General features: G+C 42.2%; 1 protein-coding gene across 2 annotated transcripts in view; it reads left to right on the top strand.

Annotated features, from left to right (window-relative positions):
- Nucleotides 1-15,805, top strand: part of CALN1 (calneuron 1) — a 130,635-nt gene that overhangs the window by 5,447 nt on the left and 109,383 nt on the right. Inside the window, exon 2 of one of the 2 annotated variants that reach the window (XM_028708554.2) lies at nt 9,673-9,767. The gene's annotated coding sequence lies outside the window, so the exon portion shown is untranslated. Of the gene's footprint in view, nt 1-9,551; nt 9,768-15,805 lie in introns of those variants that run through there. The other variant, XM_077919429.1, reaches the window with a different exon arrangement.

Raw genomic sequence — 15,805 nt, 5'->3', positions numbered from 1 at the left:
GATGCTAAAGGGGAATCAATGGGCTGAAACAAAACTGTTCCCCTTCCTGCACCTAATCGCCCACTGTGACCAAATTAAAGACCAAATTAAGTAACATGGTGGACCATCTAGTGCAGGCATGGCCAAACTTGCCCTCTAGATGTTTTGGGGCTACAATTCCCATCATCCCTGACCAACTGGTCCTGTTAGCTAGGGTGATGGGAGTTGTAGTCCCCAAACATCTGGAGGGCTATGTTTGGCCATGCCTGATCTAGTGCCACCAAGCAGCTATTTAGCATGGAGTAGGAGACATGGGAGGCGCTGTGGGTTAAACCAGAAGTTTGGCGGTTTGAATCCCCATGATGGGATGAGCTCCCGTTGCTTGTTCCCAGCTCCTGCCAACCTAGCAGTTTGAAAGCATGTCAAAGTGCAAGTAGATAAATAGGTCCGGCAGGAAGGTAAATGGCCTTTCCGTGCACTGCTCTGGTTCGCCAGAAGTGGCTTAGTCATGCTGGCCACATGACCCGGAAGCAGTACGCCGGCTCCCTCGGCCAATAAAGCGAGGTGAGCACCACAACCCCAGAGTCGGTCACGACTGGATCAAATGGTCAGGGGTCCCTTTACCTTTACCTTTAGGAGACAAAATCAACCCACAAGCCAAAACATGTGTTATCCAAACATTCCTACTCGGGCCTTAAGTGAGCAAATAAATCACACTGAGAGACAGGGAGAGAGGGAGTGTAGGTGCTGCTGCAAAGAGAAGTGGGTGGGAGGTGGCTGGCTAGCCCTTAAATAGGAGGCTGCCTCTTTTGGTCATTGAGCTACAAATGCACCCTGCCAGTCAGTAACAAGGTGGAATGAATGGCAGAACAGGGCTGTTGAAAATATTATGAGCAGGACAAAGTTACATTATGAACCAAGTAATTGCAACATTACTCTTCTGCTCTTTTTTGTTGCTAGGAATGGGATTTATGCATCGTACACACTTTGCTTTTCTTCTTTTCTCCTCCCTAATGGGACAAACCTTGCAATGTATGAATCATGTGTACTGTGCTGTTCTTATTTACATTTATTCATCACTTACTACATAAAATGCCTCAAAGAGACTGACAATGGTAAAACAAGAACAAGGACATACAAATGCAAAGGTTGAAAACAACACTACTTGAATAAAATGGCATTATTTATGAAAAGTGCTTATCTGGCAATATCATAAGGAGGGACAACAGGCTAGGGTGTCATTTTGTCATGTAGGTGGTGTGTGTGTGTATATTTTATTGATTGTTATTATTATTAATAATAATACCATATGATCCCAATTAAAAACTAAATGTTGCCTCTTCACCCAGGTCTTAAAGGTTGATAATGATGGTACCAGGTGTAATAAGTTTTGGTTCTCATTTCTCAGAAGAAGCCACTTCACTGTAGTTCAAATGAAAATTGTCTCCCAAGCGGCTGTTCCCTACCTGGAGGCCCACTGCTGGAATTCTTTCTAGGATGGCTATGCGTAAAACACTCCCAGACCCTTATAGACCCTACCTTCCCCTCAGATAGACAGAACCTTGTCTGCCCATAGAAAATCCCAATCTCTGAGACAATTTACAATCTGATCCCACTGACAGATAAACCCTATCTGAGTCCACTCAGATAGTGAGAGGCTATTTCTGCCTACTCAAGACAGAAAGTCCCTAACTGTATTCCCTGGTCCCAGTCTAACCCAAAGAAAATCCAGGCTTCCTCTCTCCCAAATGGTCCCTATCTGGCCATTGACTGTCAGCATCTAACTTCCACTTTCTCTCTCCTGATTGGCTGATCAACACACCACCTTCCTTTGGTTCCTGGGTCACCAGGAGGCAGAGCAGGAGGCATCACAGAGACCTCTTTCAGAAAAAAGAATGGGAACTCGGATGAATTCCCCAAAGTTCTCAATTAGAGCGTAACAGCTGCACAAACAGTTAATCTTTCCTCTGTAGCCTGTGACTTGAATTGGTGTAATTTCACATTTGTTAATGGAAAACTCTGCTGGGAGACATTAGCTACAGTTCCATCGGAATGATCGGATTTTCTTTGATGTAATGTACATTTGGGATTAACGGAAGGAGATTTTTAAAAGGAGTTTAAGTTTTAAGTAGAAACAGACAAGCATGTTTCTTAAGAAAATCCCAATCAAACATCATCTAAACTCACAGTTATGTGTGGTATTGGGTTAATCTTGAAAAGAAGGGGTCAAATACTCTATTAAATATTGGTCTGTAACACCATGCAGTTACAGTCCTTTGACATTCTTCCAAAATAAAGACCCATCTCTGCTAATATACATTGTTTTTTCACAGCCAGCCAGTTTTGAGGCACTAAAATGCTAGAGATGTGGTCTAGAGCAGGCTTCCTCAGCCCTCCAGATGTTTTTGGCCTACAACTCCCATGATCCCTAGCTAGCAGGACCAGTGGTCAGGGATGATGGGAATTGTAGTATCAAAACATCTGGAGAGCTGAGGTTGAGGAAGCCTGCTCTAGACCAGCGGCAGCCTATGTGATGCCCTCAAGATGTTGTTGGACTACAACTCCCATCAACCCCATCTGACATGGCTAATGATCCAGGAAAAATGGATGTCGTAGTCCATCAACATCTGGAGAGCACCTTGTTGGTTACCCCTTCTCTAGATTATCCCTAGATAACCTAAAGGTGTCCTGCCATTTCCTCTTAAGAAGTCATTGATAAAATTGCCTTTGTATGAAAGTCATCTCATCAGGTGCAGCCCATAGTTAACTATGAGAGGCATTCTGTGCATTGCAGTGTTTTACTGCTTTGATCTTTTGAACTGCTCATACCTGATTTATTGGTAAATGGATAGTTACAATCTAATTTTCATACAAATGTTTATTGTATTTGTACAACCCTTTAATCATGCTGTCAATGAAACAGCGTGTCCTCAGGTAACAGCTTCTCATTAATGCACACATTAAATAGATTTATTTCTATCATCCCTGTAACAATGCATCAGTGCTCTCACCTTATGCTGCAGATGGAGAGACATAGCTTAGTGGTAGGGCTTATAGAATCATAGAATTTTAGATTTGGAAGGGAACATGAGGGTCATCTAGACCAACGCCCTGCAAAGTAGGAATTTTTTTTGCCCAAAGTGGGGCTCAAACCCATGATGCTGACATTAGGAATGCCATGCTCTACCAACTGAGCTAACCCAGATATCATGCTTTGTAAGCAGAAGGTCTCAGGTCCACTTCTTGGTATTTCAAGAGACAAATTCAATATCTGCACATTTCTAGCCATGAACTGGGCTTTTTATCTGTACTTCCCAAACCAGTGTTCCACCTTTGTTCTTCCACAATGTTCCAATAAAGTTCTCAGCTGAAGAACTGCAACAAGATGCATTTAAAAATGTGTGTTTTGCGAGGCAATGGCCACATTCATACCATGAAATTAAAACATTATTGGACTACTTTAACACTGATGGCTTTTCTAAAATAATCCTGGTGTTATAAGAAAAAACTGCTCCTTTTTCCCTTATGGGGTATCCAAGAGCCCATATAGAGTCCTTAAGTAGGTTCTCTATGGGTAGGAGAAAATGACAGAGGCCAACCAGAGAATATTGAGAAGCAAAGCAGCTAGTAAGCATGGACTTTATTAAACTGTTGCAACAGGGTCCTCCGCTCACCCCACGCAGAGAGGGAGGAGAGTAACCTAGAACAATGGCGTGCAAGCTCTTATATAGACATTTGAAAATTACCTCCCCTGTAGCTCTCCAAAACATCATACATACATCACTGAAAGGACTGTCTACAGCAGAAAGCCTGTCTGCCAGGATACTTGATAATGGTCACTGGTTGCTTTTACCTGGGCATCCTGGCCATTCTTTTGTGATAGTAAATACTCAGTTCCTGAATCCAGGTCACAGGCTCACCCTATTCGTACACAGATATGCCCTTAAAACAGGATTTGTGAGCAAAGAGACAATGGGAAGGCTTTCCCATTTCCTTCCTCCTTGCAGAGAAACATTTGAGGTCAATTTGGGAGAGTCAAAATGGTTTCAGGATTGCTCTCCTGTACCATTTCAGACATGTAGTTTATATACTTATGTATGTGTTTGCCTTGTAAATTTATGAACATATGATTTTTATATATGAGACCTTAGAATTCCTATAACACTGGGAGCTGTAGTTAGCTAAGGGTGCTGAGAGTTGTTAGGAGACTCCTGTTCCCCTCACAGGGCTACAATTCTTAGAGTAGTTCAACAATCAAGCCCTCTTTCTGGGGACCTCTGGGAATTGTAGCTCTGTGAGAGGAATGGGGCTTCGTAACAACTCTCAGCTCTCTTCACTGGCTTCCCCCCCACCCTGAAAACCATCATGCCAAGTTTGGTAGTATCTCAAGAGGAGGCCAAATGTATGTTTTTAAAAATGGCAATATCATGCTATTTTCCCGGGTGCTTTTCTGGGCATTGTACATATTGCTGTGATGAGCCTAAATTGATTCCTTCCTGCTCCTGCAACATTTCTCTGTAGTTTAATGGACTTACTGAGTGGGCCATAAAATATAATGTGAAAAATCTAAATGAAATATATAGCATCAGGGAGGGAATGGCAAATATAGTTATAATGATATTAAAACCTTGAGCACGTTGAGGTTTATTTCTGTGATTTAATATTCTCCATTTAAAAGGAAGGCTTTTGTTGCATTAGTGTTTCAGATAATGTTGTCGGCCTCCGAAAATCCCAATGAAGTTAGGTTTATGAATCGGTGGCCGTCGGGCAGCCAAAGCTTTCATTTGTTTTCTGTTATACTGTCCAGTATATTCCCTCCTGGTGACATAACCATGCCAGCAGCTCTCAGTAACGTATCATGGAGGTTAGAACATAAGAACAGAACTGAAGATTGTACATGTGAGAACCAAATTAACAGATCCAGTCTTCCTTGTCAATGGATATCAGTGGCTTCTAGCTGCAATGGCTATGCTCTGCCTCCAGAATCAAATACAGAAATGCTTCTGAAAACTATTTGTGGAAGTCAAGGGAAGGGAGAGAGATCTTTTGCTCAGGTAGGTCCTACTTGCAGATTTCCCACAGTGGTTGGCCACTGGGAGAACAGGATGTTGGACAAGGTGGGCCATTGGCCTGACCCAGCAGCTTCTTCTTATGTTCTTATTCCCATTCCTGCATATAGTCTAGAGGACAAACACATTTAAAGAGGGCCATCATTGATACCTGGCATGGCAGCGTCTGGAGTTCAGAAAGGTTCTAGCATGGTCTAAGATTGAAATGGGCTCCATGCATATATGAAAAGTTCAAAGAGCATCCACGTGTGACATCTTTGTCCTTTGGGAAAGAAAACATGAATGTTATTTTTCTTTACAGTGGTACCTCTGGTTAAGAACTTAATTCGTTCTGGAGGTCCGTTCTTAACCTGGAACTGTTCTTAACCTGAGGTACCATTTTAGCTAATGGGGCCTCCCACTGCTGCTGCCGCCGCCACCCCACTACCGTGCAATTTCTGTTCTCATCCTGAAGCAAAGTTCTTAACCTGAGGTACTATTTCTGGGTTAGCAGAGTCTGTAACCTGAAGCATCAGTAACCAGAGGTACCACTGTATTTCTTCATTTCATAGCTCAGTTGGTAAAGCATGAGACTCTTAATCACAGGATCATGGGTTCGAACCTCACCTTTGGCAAAAAAATAAATTCCTGCATTGCAAGAGATTGGACTAGATGACCCATGTGGTCCCTTCCAACTTCACAATTATATAATTCCATGATAATTCTATGATTTATTTCAACTTATGTTACATCGCATACAACTATTTACTTCCAGGTTCTCTGGGGTTGCACAAAATTTCTTTCAATAATTGTGCTGCATTTGTTGCTCTTCCTGTGCAGAGTAGACCCAATGAAAATAAGGAAGACGACTAACTTGGGTCCATTAATTTCAGTCCGTCTGAACTTAGTAAGCTAGAATCGCTTGTTCGTAGCTTTTTAGAAAACCTCAATAAAAAAATGATTCAAAAGGAAAATACATGCCTAGTTAGGCTACCTGAAAGGTTTAGCAGCTGCTGAAAACATTGCCGTGAACACACCATATAAAAAGCATATTGGTACTACTGGCTATTGTATTTGCAATGCCTCTGTTCATGTTGACTTTTCTTCAACCGCTTGCACTGCAGACTGAGTTGATAAACCCAAGATCTCATTTCTGGTTAGCCACAGCCGGTTCAGATCCTATCAGCACATACACTCTCATGTATAAATCCACAAATGCCAACGGGGGCATTAAAAATTGATGCCCACTTGAGAGCGGCCAACTGCCTTGTAGATTCTTGAAAAGAAAGCAATCCAATCCAATGGGAATTGAAGGTTCAAGTCTCCAGGTTTATTCCGTCTCTGCCAGCACTGCAACTTGGTCCTCATTTTGCTGGGAGAAAAAGAAATACTTCCTCATGTTTCTAGAGCAGTATTTTTATATTAATGAGCAAAATGCAGCCGTGCGGATGTCATTATAAGCAAAGTTGCTGTATCTCAAACCACAGTAATCTAGAAAATAGTTCAAGACAGACGCATTGATATGGAAAACTGATCCTATAATAAATTCATTATTTATTAGCTTATTATTTATTAGCAGCTTAGGTGCCAGAATGGCTGCTAATTGGTTTAAATGTATAAAAACTATTATAAAGTAATTGCACTTAAAAGGCAAAATAAAACAATTCCATCATTGCATTAAAACATCCGTAATTAAAAGGTACAATAAAACAAACCAGTAAAAATCATAAAAATTAAAACAGTTGAGAAATCCAAAGCAATTAGATCAGGAAATCCAAATTCAGGAGAATGCTTGCTTAAATATATTGTTTTCTGAAACACTCCCCCCCCCCCAATATAGGCTTTCTTTTTTGCTGCAAAATTCAGATAACTGCACATTTTAAATGATGGCAGTGTTTCAGTTCCCACTTCAGGGAGTGCAAATCTGAGAGATTCACCTTGAAATACAAACTGAATTGAATGTGTCACCTGCCCCTACTTGAACTTGACCCTGTTCTTTTGCTTCCTCTGTAATGAATATGAGATCCCATTCCAATTGCTGAAAACCTCAGGAAATGAGAGTGTTCCTGTGCTCAGATCCTGCTCAGAGGCTTCCCACATATATCTGGTTGGCTACTGCGAGAACAGGGTGCTGGGCTAGATGGGTGATTGGCCTGATTCATTAAGGCTCTTTTTATATCTTTATGTTCTGCCCTCCTTTGGCATGTTTTGAATACTGTTTTCTGCTCTCCTTCAGTTGAAAATTTGCTGATTAAACCAAGGCCTTGCAGTGAAGGGTTTATGAACTGAGATGAAATTGAGTTTTGACTTGGCATTCACAGCCTACACCATTTATAACTGAGAGGTTGGCAGAACGGTTACATTGCAGGCTAAGAGATGGGATACAGTCTTTCAGGCTTGCCGTTGTAGATGATAGTTTCTCAGAACAATGAATCTGCCCGAGGTATTAGAATCCTGAACTTTATTCACTTCTGGACTGCTGCCATTTCAGAATTCATTTCTCATCTCCCAACCAGAAGCGATATCAAACATCTAAGATGTTTATAGGCCCAGTCATAAAAAGAGGGAGACTGACTACTTACATAGTGCCAAAACAAGGAAATGCAACCGAAAGGACACAGATTTGCATAAAATCCCCATGTGCTAATTTATAGGTATAAATGTAATCTTAGAAGAAAATAATATAATTTAAATGTAAACACAGGGCCCCCTCCCAGTTGTTTGTTTGTCTGATGAGTGTGTTCTCCAATGTATCTTTGATGTAGTAATACTGTGTTAATGAAAGTTTTTTACTGCACTTATAGACCCTCCAAGTGTCCCTATTTTCCAGGGACAGTCCCGAATTTACAGAAGCCATCCTGGTTTCTGATTTGATCCTTGAATGTCCCTCTTTTCCTTAGGACATCCCTATTTTCATTGGAGGGTGTGGAGTTATGCAAACCCATGAGCCAAGGAGATAAGTAGCTATGCAACCTTTGGAAGACATTTGAAGGCAGCCCTGTATTGGGATGTTTGTTCCAATGTGTGACGCTTTATTATGTTTTTGTATGCTAGAAGCTGCCTAGAGTGGCTGGGGCAACCCAGTCATCATCATCATCATCATCATCATCATCATCATCATAATTGAATAGGACATGCCTATTTTCATCAGAGAAACATTGGAGTGTATGGACTTAAATATGTCTCTCCATTATAAATTCATTGTGCAGACAGGAAGTCTCTTGCTTCTATCAACCTTCTGCAAGACAATCTTGGATCCTTTGCACCTGAAAATCAGAGCTGACATTGCTAATGATTAATAAATAAATAAGAGGACAAAGAGACTTGGACAGAAGGGGAAAACAATCACATTCAGACATTCTTAGACCATGCTTCATTAGAGTAGTATCCAATGCAAATCCATTGTACTCTGAGCCCATAACATTCAGACAGTAAAATATATACAGTGGTACCTCGGTTTAAGAACAGTCCAGTTTAAGGACGATTTGGTTTACAAACTCCGCAAAACTGGAAATAGTGTCTTGGTTTGAGAACTTTACCTCAGTCTAAGAACAGAATCCGAATGGTGGAAGGGCACTGGTGGCAGGAGGCCTCTTTAGGGAAAGTGCGCCTCGGTTTAAGAATGGTTTTGGTTTAAGACCAGACTTCCGGAACGGATTAAGCTCGTAAACCGAGGTACCACTGTATTGTAAAGTTGTGGTTTTTATAGTTATCTTTTAAAAAGAAAAAAAGAAAAAACACAATATGATTCTGAGAAGGAAACCAGTCCCAGCTGTCTGAGCTGAAAACAGAATGACTTTGGATGAATTTCCGCTCATTTATTTGTTTATTTACAGCTGCAATGACTGTAAAATATCTGATTTGTGAAAGGGAGAGGAAAGGTATAGAAGAGGGAAGTTACAATAACTACTTTCCTAGTACAGTGGTACCTTGAGTTACAAATGCCTCAGGTTACAAACACTTCTGGTTACAAACTCTGCTAACCTGGAAGAGTTACCGCAAGCTGAGAACTTTGCCCCAGGGTGAGAACGGAAATTGTGTGCTGGCGGCGCAGCAGCAGCAAGAGGACCCATTAGCGAAAGCACACCTCTAGTTAAGAACAGTTTCAGGTTAAGAACGGACCTCCGGGACGAATTAAGTTCGTAACTAGAAGTACCACTGTACCTTCTTTCTTCAGTGTTACAGGCCTGCTTCGAAAAAGCAGATTGCTGTGCTATATATACACACACAAACACAAATGGAGAGAAAAGGAGGTGATCTTATTATAAACTTGGGCATGCATCTCGCAGTTAACAAACTACTTTTTTCCCATCCCCGCTGCAGAAATGCAGCCTCTTCTTTGCTCGTCAGCATCTTTGCTTACTGTGCTTTACACTCCGTATTATTGATTTACAATTTGTTGCTCGCTGCCGCTGAGTAAACTACTACCGTTGCTTTTACTACTCGCGTTACTGACTCACTCCCCTCGGCAGGATTGGATTTTGGAGGCTCGGCGGGCCGAGGTGCCAGGAGATGGCTCTTCGGGGAGATGTTGTAGCAAATTGGGAGTTTAGCTCTTTAAATGGTATCAGTTACTTAAAAAAAAGGAGACAGGCAGCCTCCGGATTCTTTTAATTAAGCTTGTCCTATATTCTGTCTTTGCAAGTTGCTGCACTCATTCTGGCTCCTTCGGAACAGTTTAACCAACCACAGCCATCACACCATGGATTATGAAAGAGGCTTCCCCAACATCCTGACTAGGTAAGATATCTTTCTAAAATCTGGGGACGTGGGGGCTTTGCAGCTGACATATATCCATGTATGTGCAGATGGGGAGCAGGCAAGGAAGGTTGACATCCCACCCCCCCCTGTGTATCTTATTCCTTTTCCTTGTATTATGCTTCTGCCTTTGCTCTCAAGATAGAAAATGTGAAAACTTGGCTCTCCCCACCCTTCTCGTCCAGTGATTGAGAGAAGGAGAAGGTATGTCGCCTCTTGATTTGTAACCTGAGGGACGTAACTTTCTGCTGGGGAGAGCAACATTTGAATTCAGTTTCATGCTGTGGTTCCACTTGGCCCGAGACCTGTCACTCATGGTAGGAGGTGATGAAGCTGTGATGATTACCCATTCGGTGTTCTGAGAGAGCACACCTTGCGAGATGAGATCAAAGGGAGATGTGTGCCAGCACTAGAGATCTACAGCAGGGACCAGTCAGGTCAAAAGGGGAAATTCAACAGCCGGCTATCTCACCATTTACCTCACAGGCATCATGCGATTGGTGGTGTATCATCCCGGAATATGAAAGCCCAATTTTTAAAACATGCATACCCCATCATTCCTAACCTATCACCTATGCAGCTAATCCTGTTTTTAAAAAAGCCAAATCACCATACTTTTGATAAATGAAATCCATTGCAAATTTCAGTCTTGGGTTTTTTTCTTTTCTTTGGACAGGCATAAAACTATATAAATTTGCTATATTCAACCCCCGTGCCCCAATTCATCAATTAATTGGGGTCTTACTATGAAGAATTTTTCATAAATCTAACACGGCAGCAGTAAAATTTTCTGCATTTTCTGTAGGGGTGTTTTATACAGTATAGTCACTGCTGCAAAGTAGTAATGGATGTGTTTATAAATTGCCTCTTAGTCGTTGCACTGTGTCAGAAGAGCATTTAACCACATCGGCCAATGGATTATTATTCTTTTCCTCCAAGAGCCCTGTTCTCAGCAGAGACATATCACTATGGAAGAATATTGTGGGCACTTCCAGATGATCTGTTCATCGAACATTCATCCTGATTTGTTTGCAGGAAGATTAGACAACGATGCTCGCTATTTAATGAGCATTCTGTTTGATTTGTTTTCGGGAGGGTTAGATGCCATCGTGTCGAAGCAAGTGTTTCTTATCCTACAATTTCCAGTGCACATTTTCTGTTGCAGAAAGCAAGATATTTTGGGGAAGCGGGTTTGTTGCATTAGACCTTCCAATCAACTGGAATTTCACAACCTGAATCTTCCAGTAGGTCGGTGATTCTCACTTGAAAATAGTGACAGTCTAGAAGTGCCCTGTATAACATGGTTTATGTGTTCCATTGCCCTGAATATAGCCTGCCTTGGGAAACACATGACAAAGGGCAGACCATAAACAAATACAAATAAATAAATAAATAAATAAATAAATAAATAAATAAATAAATTGAAATGAATAAATAAATAAATATTAATTCTTAGTTCCCTACAGCTGAACTGTTCTTAAATTATGCATCGATTAGCACTCCCTCATTTCCATCTCATAGTTGTCCATTAACATTCTTGTATCTTAATGAGCTTCTCGTTGTCTTTGCACTGGGAATTTCTAGGTGAACGTAGACGTTCTCCTTGATTCAGTGGTGGCTGGTGCCCCTTGGGACTGGTGGGGTAGAAGACAAGGAGCCCAAACAGTAGTGGGAGCAAAAGCCAATGACAGGCAGGGCCAACTAATTCAATTTTCACCTCTATCCTCGTCTTCCTTTCTGAGTCCCACAAGGGCAACACGGAGACTGAGGAGGAGGAAGATGGCTGCCAGGACTGTTTATAAGTAAGAATGCAGGCCTGTGAGGGATGGCTGAGGGCAGACTGAGGTTGGTGGGGCAGTGCCCCATGAGTCCAGTGGACTCATCCGCACAGCTCAGATGGAAAGTAGAGGCAGGGAAGGGGGCATTAAACGTGGCAGTTCTTCTCAGATTTTGACAAACGATCTATCCACTTGATGATTTGTTGGTTGGGGTGTGGTGCTCCTAACTCCAAAGTTGCAGGCTGAATCCCATATGGGACAGCTACATATTCCTGCATTTCATGGGGTTGGACTAGATGATCCCAAGGGTCATTTCCAACTCTACAATTCTATGATTCTATGAAGAGTTAAAAATCTGCAGCATGCTCTCTCATTCTCTCTCATACTTACATACACTTGCTTTCAATTCCCTTAGCACGCAAACCAATAATGCATTACAGATTTATGTCGCATTAGAACAGGGCTTAATTTTATTTCGTTTTCAAGGTTCCGGAGCCGAAATCTAAGTGCAGCGATGCTCTGCTCATGGGTGCTACTGCCTGGTGCAATTCAGTGGTCAGGGAAATTTTACTGTGTGTGCTTCATCAACCAAACCACCATTAAAAGTACACAGCGCGAATGCATGTTGCGGTTGGGTCTTGTTACAAACACCAGTTTCCTAAAACAAACTCTGAGGTCCTATGCAATTTAATTCTGGAATTAGGAGCTATACCTCATCAGACCTTTGGTCAATCTATCTCAGTTATTGTCTATACAGAGTGGCTGTGGCACTCCAATGTTTCAGCTGGTGGTCTTTCCCAGCCTTATCTGGAAATGGCAGGGATTGAACCTGGCATGTGCATGTTTGTAGGGCAGGATAATCAGAGCTTCTCCCCTAGCACTTTCCCTGGGCCTGTGGACAATTTCTTCTGGATGATACAGCTGTATTTAACATGTGAGCTACCAAGCACCTCCTATGCTAGCCTACTATGTACTTGGCTGCCAGTGCTAACAGATGAATCAACCACCAGTCCCGTCAGCTTACATGCCTGAAGTGGGAGGGCAATTTGTCCTTTGCCTCAGCAAGAAAATGTATTGGGATGGCACTAGTCATCACCCCAAAAACCTATATTAAGTCTGCAATCCAATGTACTAGGGTTGCAATATTTCAAAAAGTGAAAATTCAGACACAAAATCTACACTTCTGATATGGGTTGACATATGTCCAGATTTCCCTGGATATTTTAGTGAGTTCCCCCTGGGCACAGGTATGGGATGTTGAGGACATATGTGCACTTACTTGGCAGCAAGTTCCATTTAATTCAATGAAATTTGGGCCCTATCTGTTTTATACACTGGATGCAGTTGTCTAAAGCCATTGGCTGCTGCTTTAAATGAAAAGTCAGATATGATGTCAAAAATCATGATTATTTAAACACGAGCAACTATGCACTCCCCCAAATCTATTCTAAGGTTTTTCCCTAACTCCCCAGAGCATATCTGAGGAAGGTGCAGACTATTCAGGGGTGAGAGAAGGGGTGAAAGTCCCATTTTACAAGTGGAAATGGTTGCACTGATGGGACAGGTTAGTTCATGGGTAGGCAAACTAAGGCCTGGGGGCCGGATCCGGCCCAATTGCCTTCTAAATCCGGCCCATGGACGGTCTGGGAATCAACATGTTTTTACGTGAGTAGAATGTGTGCTTTTATTTAAAATGCATCTCTGGGTTATTTGTGGGGCGTAGGAATTCATTCATTTTTTCTTCTTCAAAATATAGTCCGGCCCACAAGGTCTGAGGGAAAGTGGACTGGTCCCCTGCCAAAAAAGTTTGCAGACCCCTGATTAGTGCCCAAGGTCTCACAATTTCCTTCCTTCCTTCCTTCCTTCCTTCCTTCCTTCCTTCCTTCCTTCCTTCCTTCCTTCCTTCCTGGCATATATAAAATATTGCAATCCACAATAAATAAGAAACCTTATACACATATAGCATTTGTTTTTTAAGGCATGTCATTGTCACTTGGGTTCCTGTGGCTTTCTCTTTCAATATGTTGCCCCCCCCCCCTCATTTTTTGGCTAATAATTCCTCTCACACTCACATTGCCCTCTTTTGCAAGAGGTTGCAGCCAAGTGCCTTTCAAGTATGAATTCTGCACAGAACGAGGCAGCGCAGCAGAACAGGCCGCTTGTGAGGGTGACACACACCCTCTGTAGAAGGGGACAAAGGAGCTATTTTGTCACCTCTCCTTTCATGCCACTGATGCCTGCTTGTTCATGCAGAGATCATGGCCAGGTGCACCGTAGGCCGAATGCCTTTCAAGGTAAGAGTCTTATCTCCTGCCCAGGCCTGAGAAGCAGGTCAGGTAACAATCTGTGTTTTGCCTCAGGCATTTCACTCCAGAAGAAAGAGGTGGCAGAAGAGCTGTCAGTTGCTTCATCTTAGCAGAGCTACAAGGCTTGTTCTCCCTGTATGACGGAGGGAACCGAGGGATGAATTATGGGAGGGCTGGAAGGAGGTCAGATAGAAGGAACGCCAAACAGATAATTGCAGGAGGGTGCGTTGTTTTAGGGATGGGAGACATACTTGAACCAGCTTCCATTGAAAGAAAGCCTCACCCAATTCACACTTTCTGAAACAACAAACAAACCAATATACAGTGATCCTCCCGAAAATTCGCTCTCCTCCAAATTTTGCAACAGAGTTCTCCAGTCCAATAATGGGTAGAAAAAAATGCATGCTGTAAACCTTGCGTATAAAGGCAGATGTTAGTGAAAATAACATACAAAAATGAATTAAATTACGGAAAAACCCACTTACAAAAATGTGTACATTTGTGAAAATTGCAAAAAAAGTTTATTTGGAGAAAATAATGCCAAAAAGCTGATGCATTTTCATAAAGGTTTTGCGAGCTAGTGTAGAGAACTGAACTTCAAGCTCGGGAAAATGGTTAACTAAGAGAAGCAAAATTGACAGTTTTGTCTGTCTCCAGCAAGCGTGCAGAACCTTTGGCCCTCCAGATGTTGTTTCAGGCAGGAGTCTCTCTAAGACTTACCTGCGGATGAAATGGATTGAACCTTGGAACCCCCCCCCCCCCGCATAAAAGGTAGATGCACTGAACCACAGCCCTTCCCCAATTATTCAGCCTACCAGCTTGCCAGGAAGGGAGTCTGGACTAAACAATTTGCTCTCCTCCTCTCCCTGCACACATGGACATTGACCTACACCTGCCCTGCTAAGGCTTTATGGGGAACAACATTTTGAAGGAAATGGAAGGAGGGCAGAGAGGGGTTTCTTTTCTAAGCCTGCTAAATTTGCACTAAAATGATGGTGATGGTTTTTGCGTGTGTGGTGGTTTCTTCTAGTGCAACAGGACATCATGACAGAAATGAGAGTGCACAGAATCGCTATTTACCTTCCCACCGCAGCGATACCTATTTATCTACTTGCACTGGCGTGCTTTCAAAGTGCTAGGTTGGCAGTAGCTGGGACAGACAATGGGAGCTCACTCCATTCCAGGGATTCAAACAGCTGACCTTCTGATCAGCAAGCCCAAGAGACTCAGTGGTTTAGACCACAGTGCCACCCGCGTAAGGGGATGAGGGCCCATGGGGAAGGGTGATTTCAGGGTTCAAACACTATGGGGCTTGGGAATTACAGGAATTTAAAAGTGGGCCCCACACTTGAGCTAGGCTTTGTGCGGTTCCCAGACGACTTTTTCTGAATGTTGCCAGGGTCTTTAATTTCAACATCACAAAACACAACTCCATTTCTTCTGTTAAATCAGAGGCTGAAGTAGCTTGGCAGATGGATAGATCTATTTAGATTACAGGGGCCAGACTTTTATTTACCGTGGATTCTGAGAATGTGGAGGATTATAGTCATTTTCAAAATCAGCCATGGCTATAAATTAGGTCTTTTGTTCTCTTTAATTAAACTCTGCATTCCGTGCTCATATAATCTGAGTGACAAAAAGGAATTGGCTGGAGGGTGGGTGGGTATTGAGACATCATCACCTGATAGAAAATTTAAAATCGACCTGGGCAAATAAATTAAAATGGAGCTTGGGAACTTGTCTTAAAATAATAATAATAGTTTGTATGCTGCTTGAGTCATGTGTTAGAAGTTCTAACCAGTTTCTAAAATAATTTCTTCTTTTGAAGTGCTTAAATCAGGAAGCGAGTATTTCTAGGGATTTTATGGAGGATGACCCCAGGGTCTCATGTTTATTATCGGCTCTTACATCTTAATTGATATGGGGCTTTGGAACA

The sequence above is a fragment of the Podarcis muralis genome, chromosome 15 (assembly GCF_964188315.1).
Source record: "Podarcis muralis chromosome 15, rPodMur119.hap1.1, whole genome shotgun sequence".
NCBI lineage: Eukaryota > Metazoa > Chordata > Lepidosauria > Squamata > Lacertidae > Podarcis > Podarcis muralis.
The sequence above is the reverse complement of the archived record's forward strand: the minus strand, read 5'-3'. Positions and strand labels throughout refer to the sequence as shown.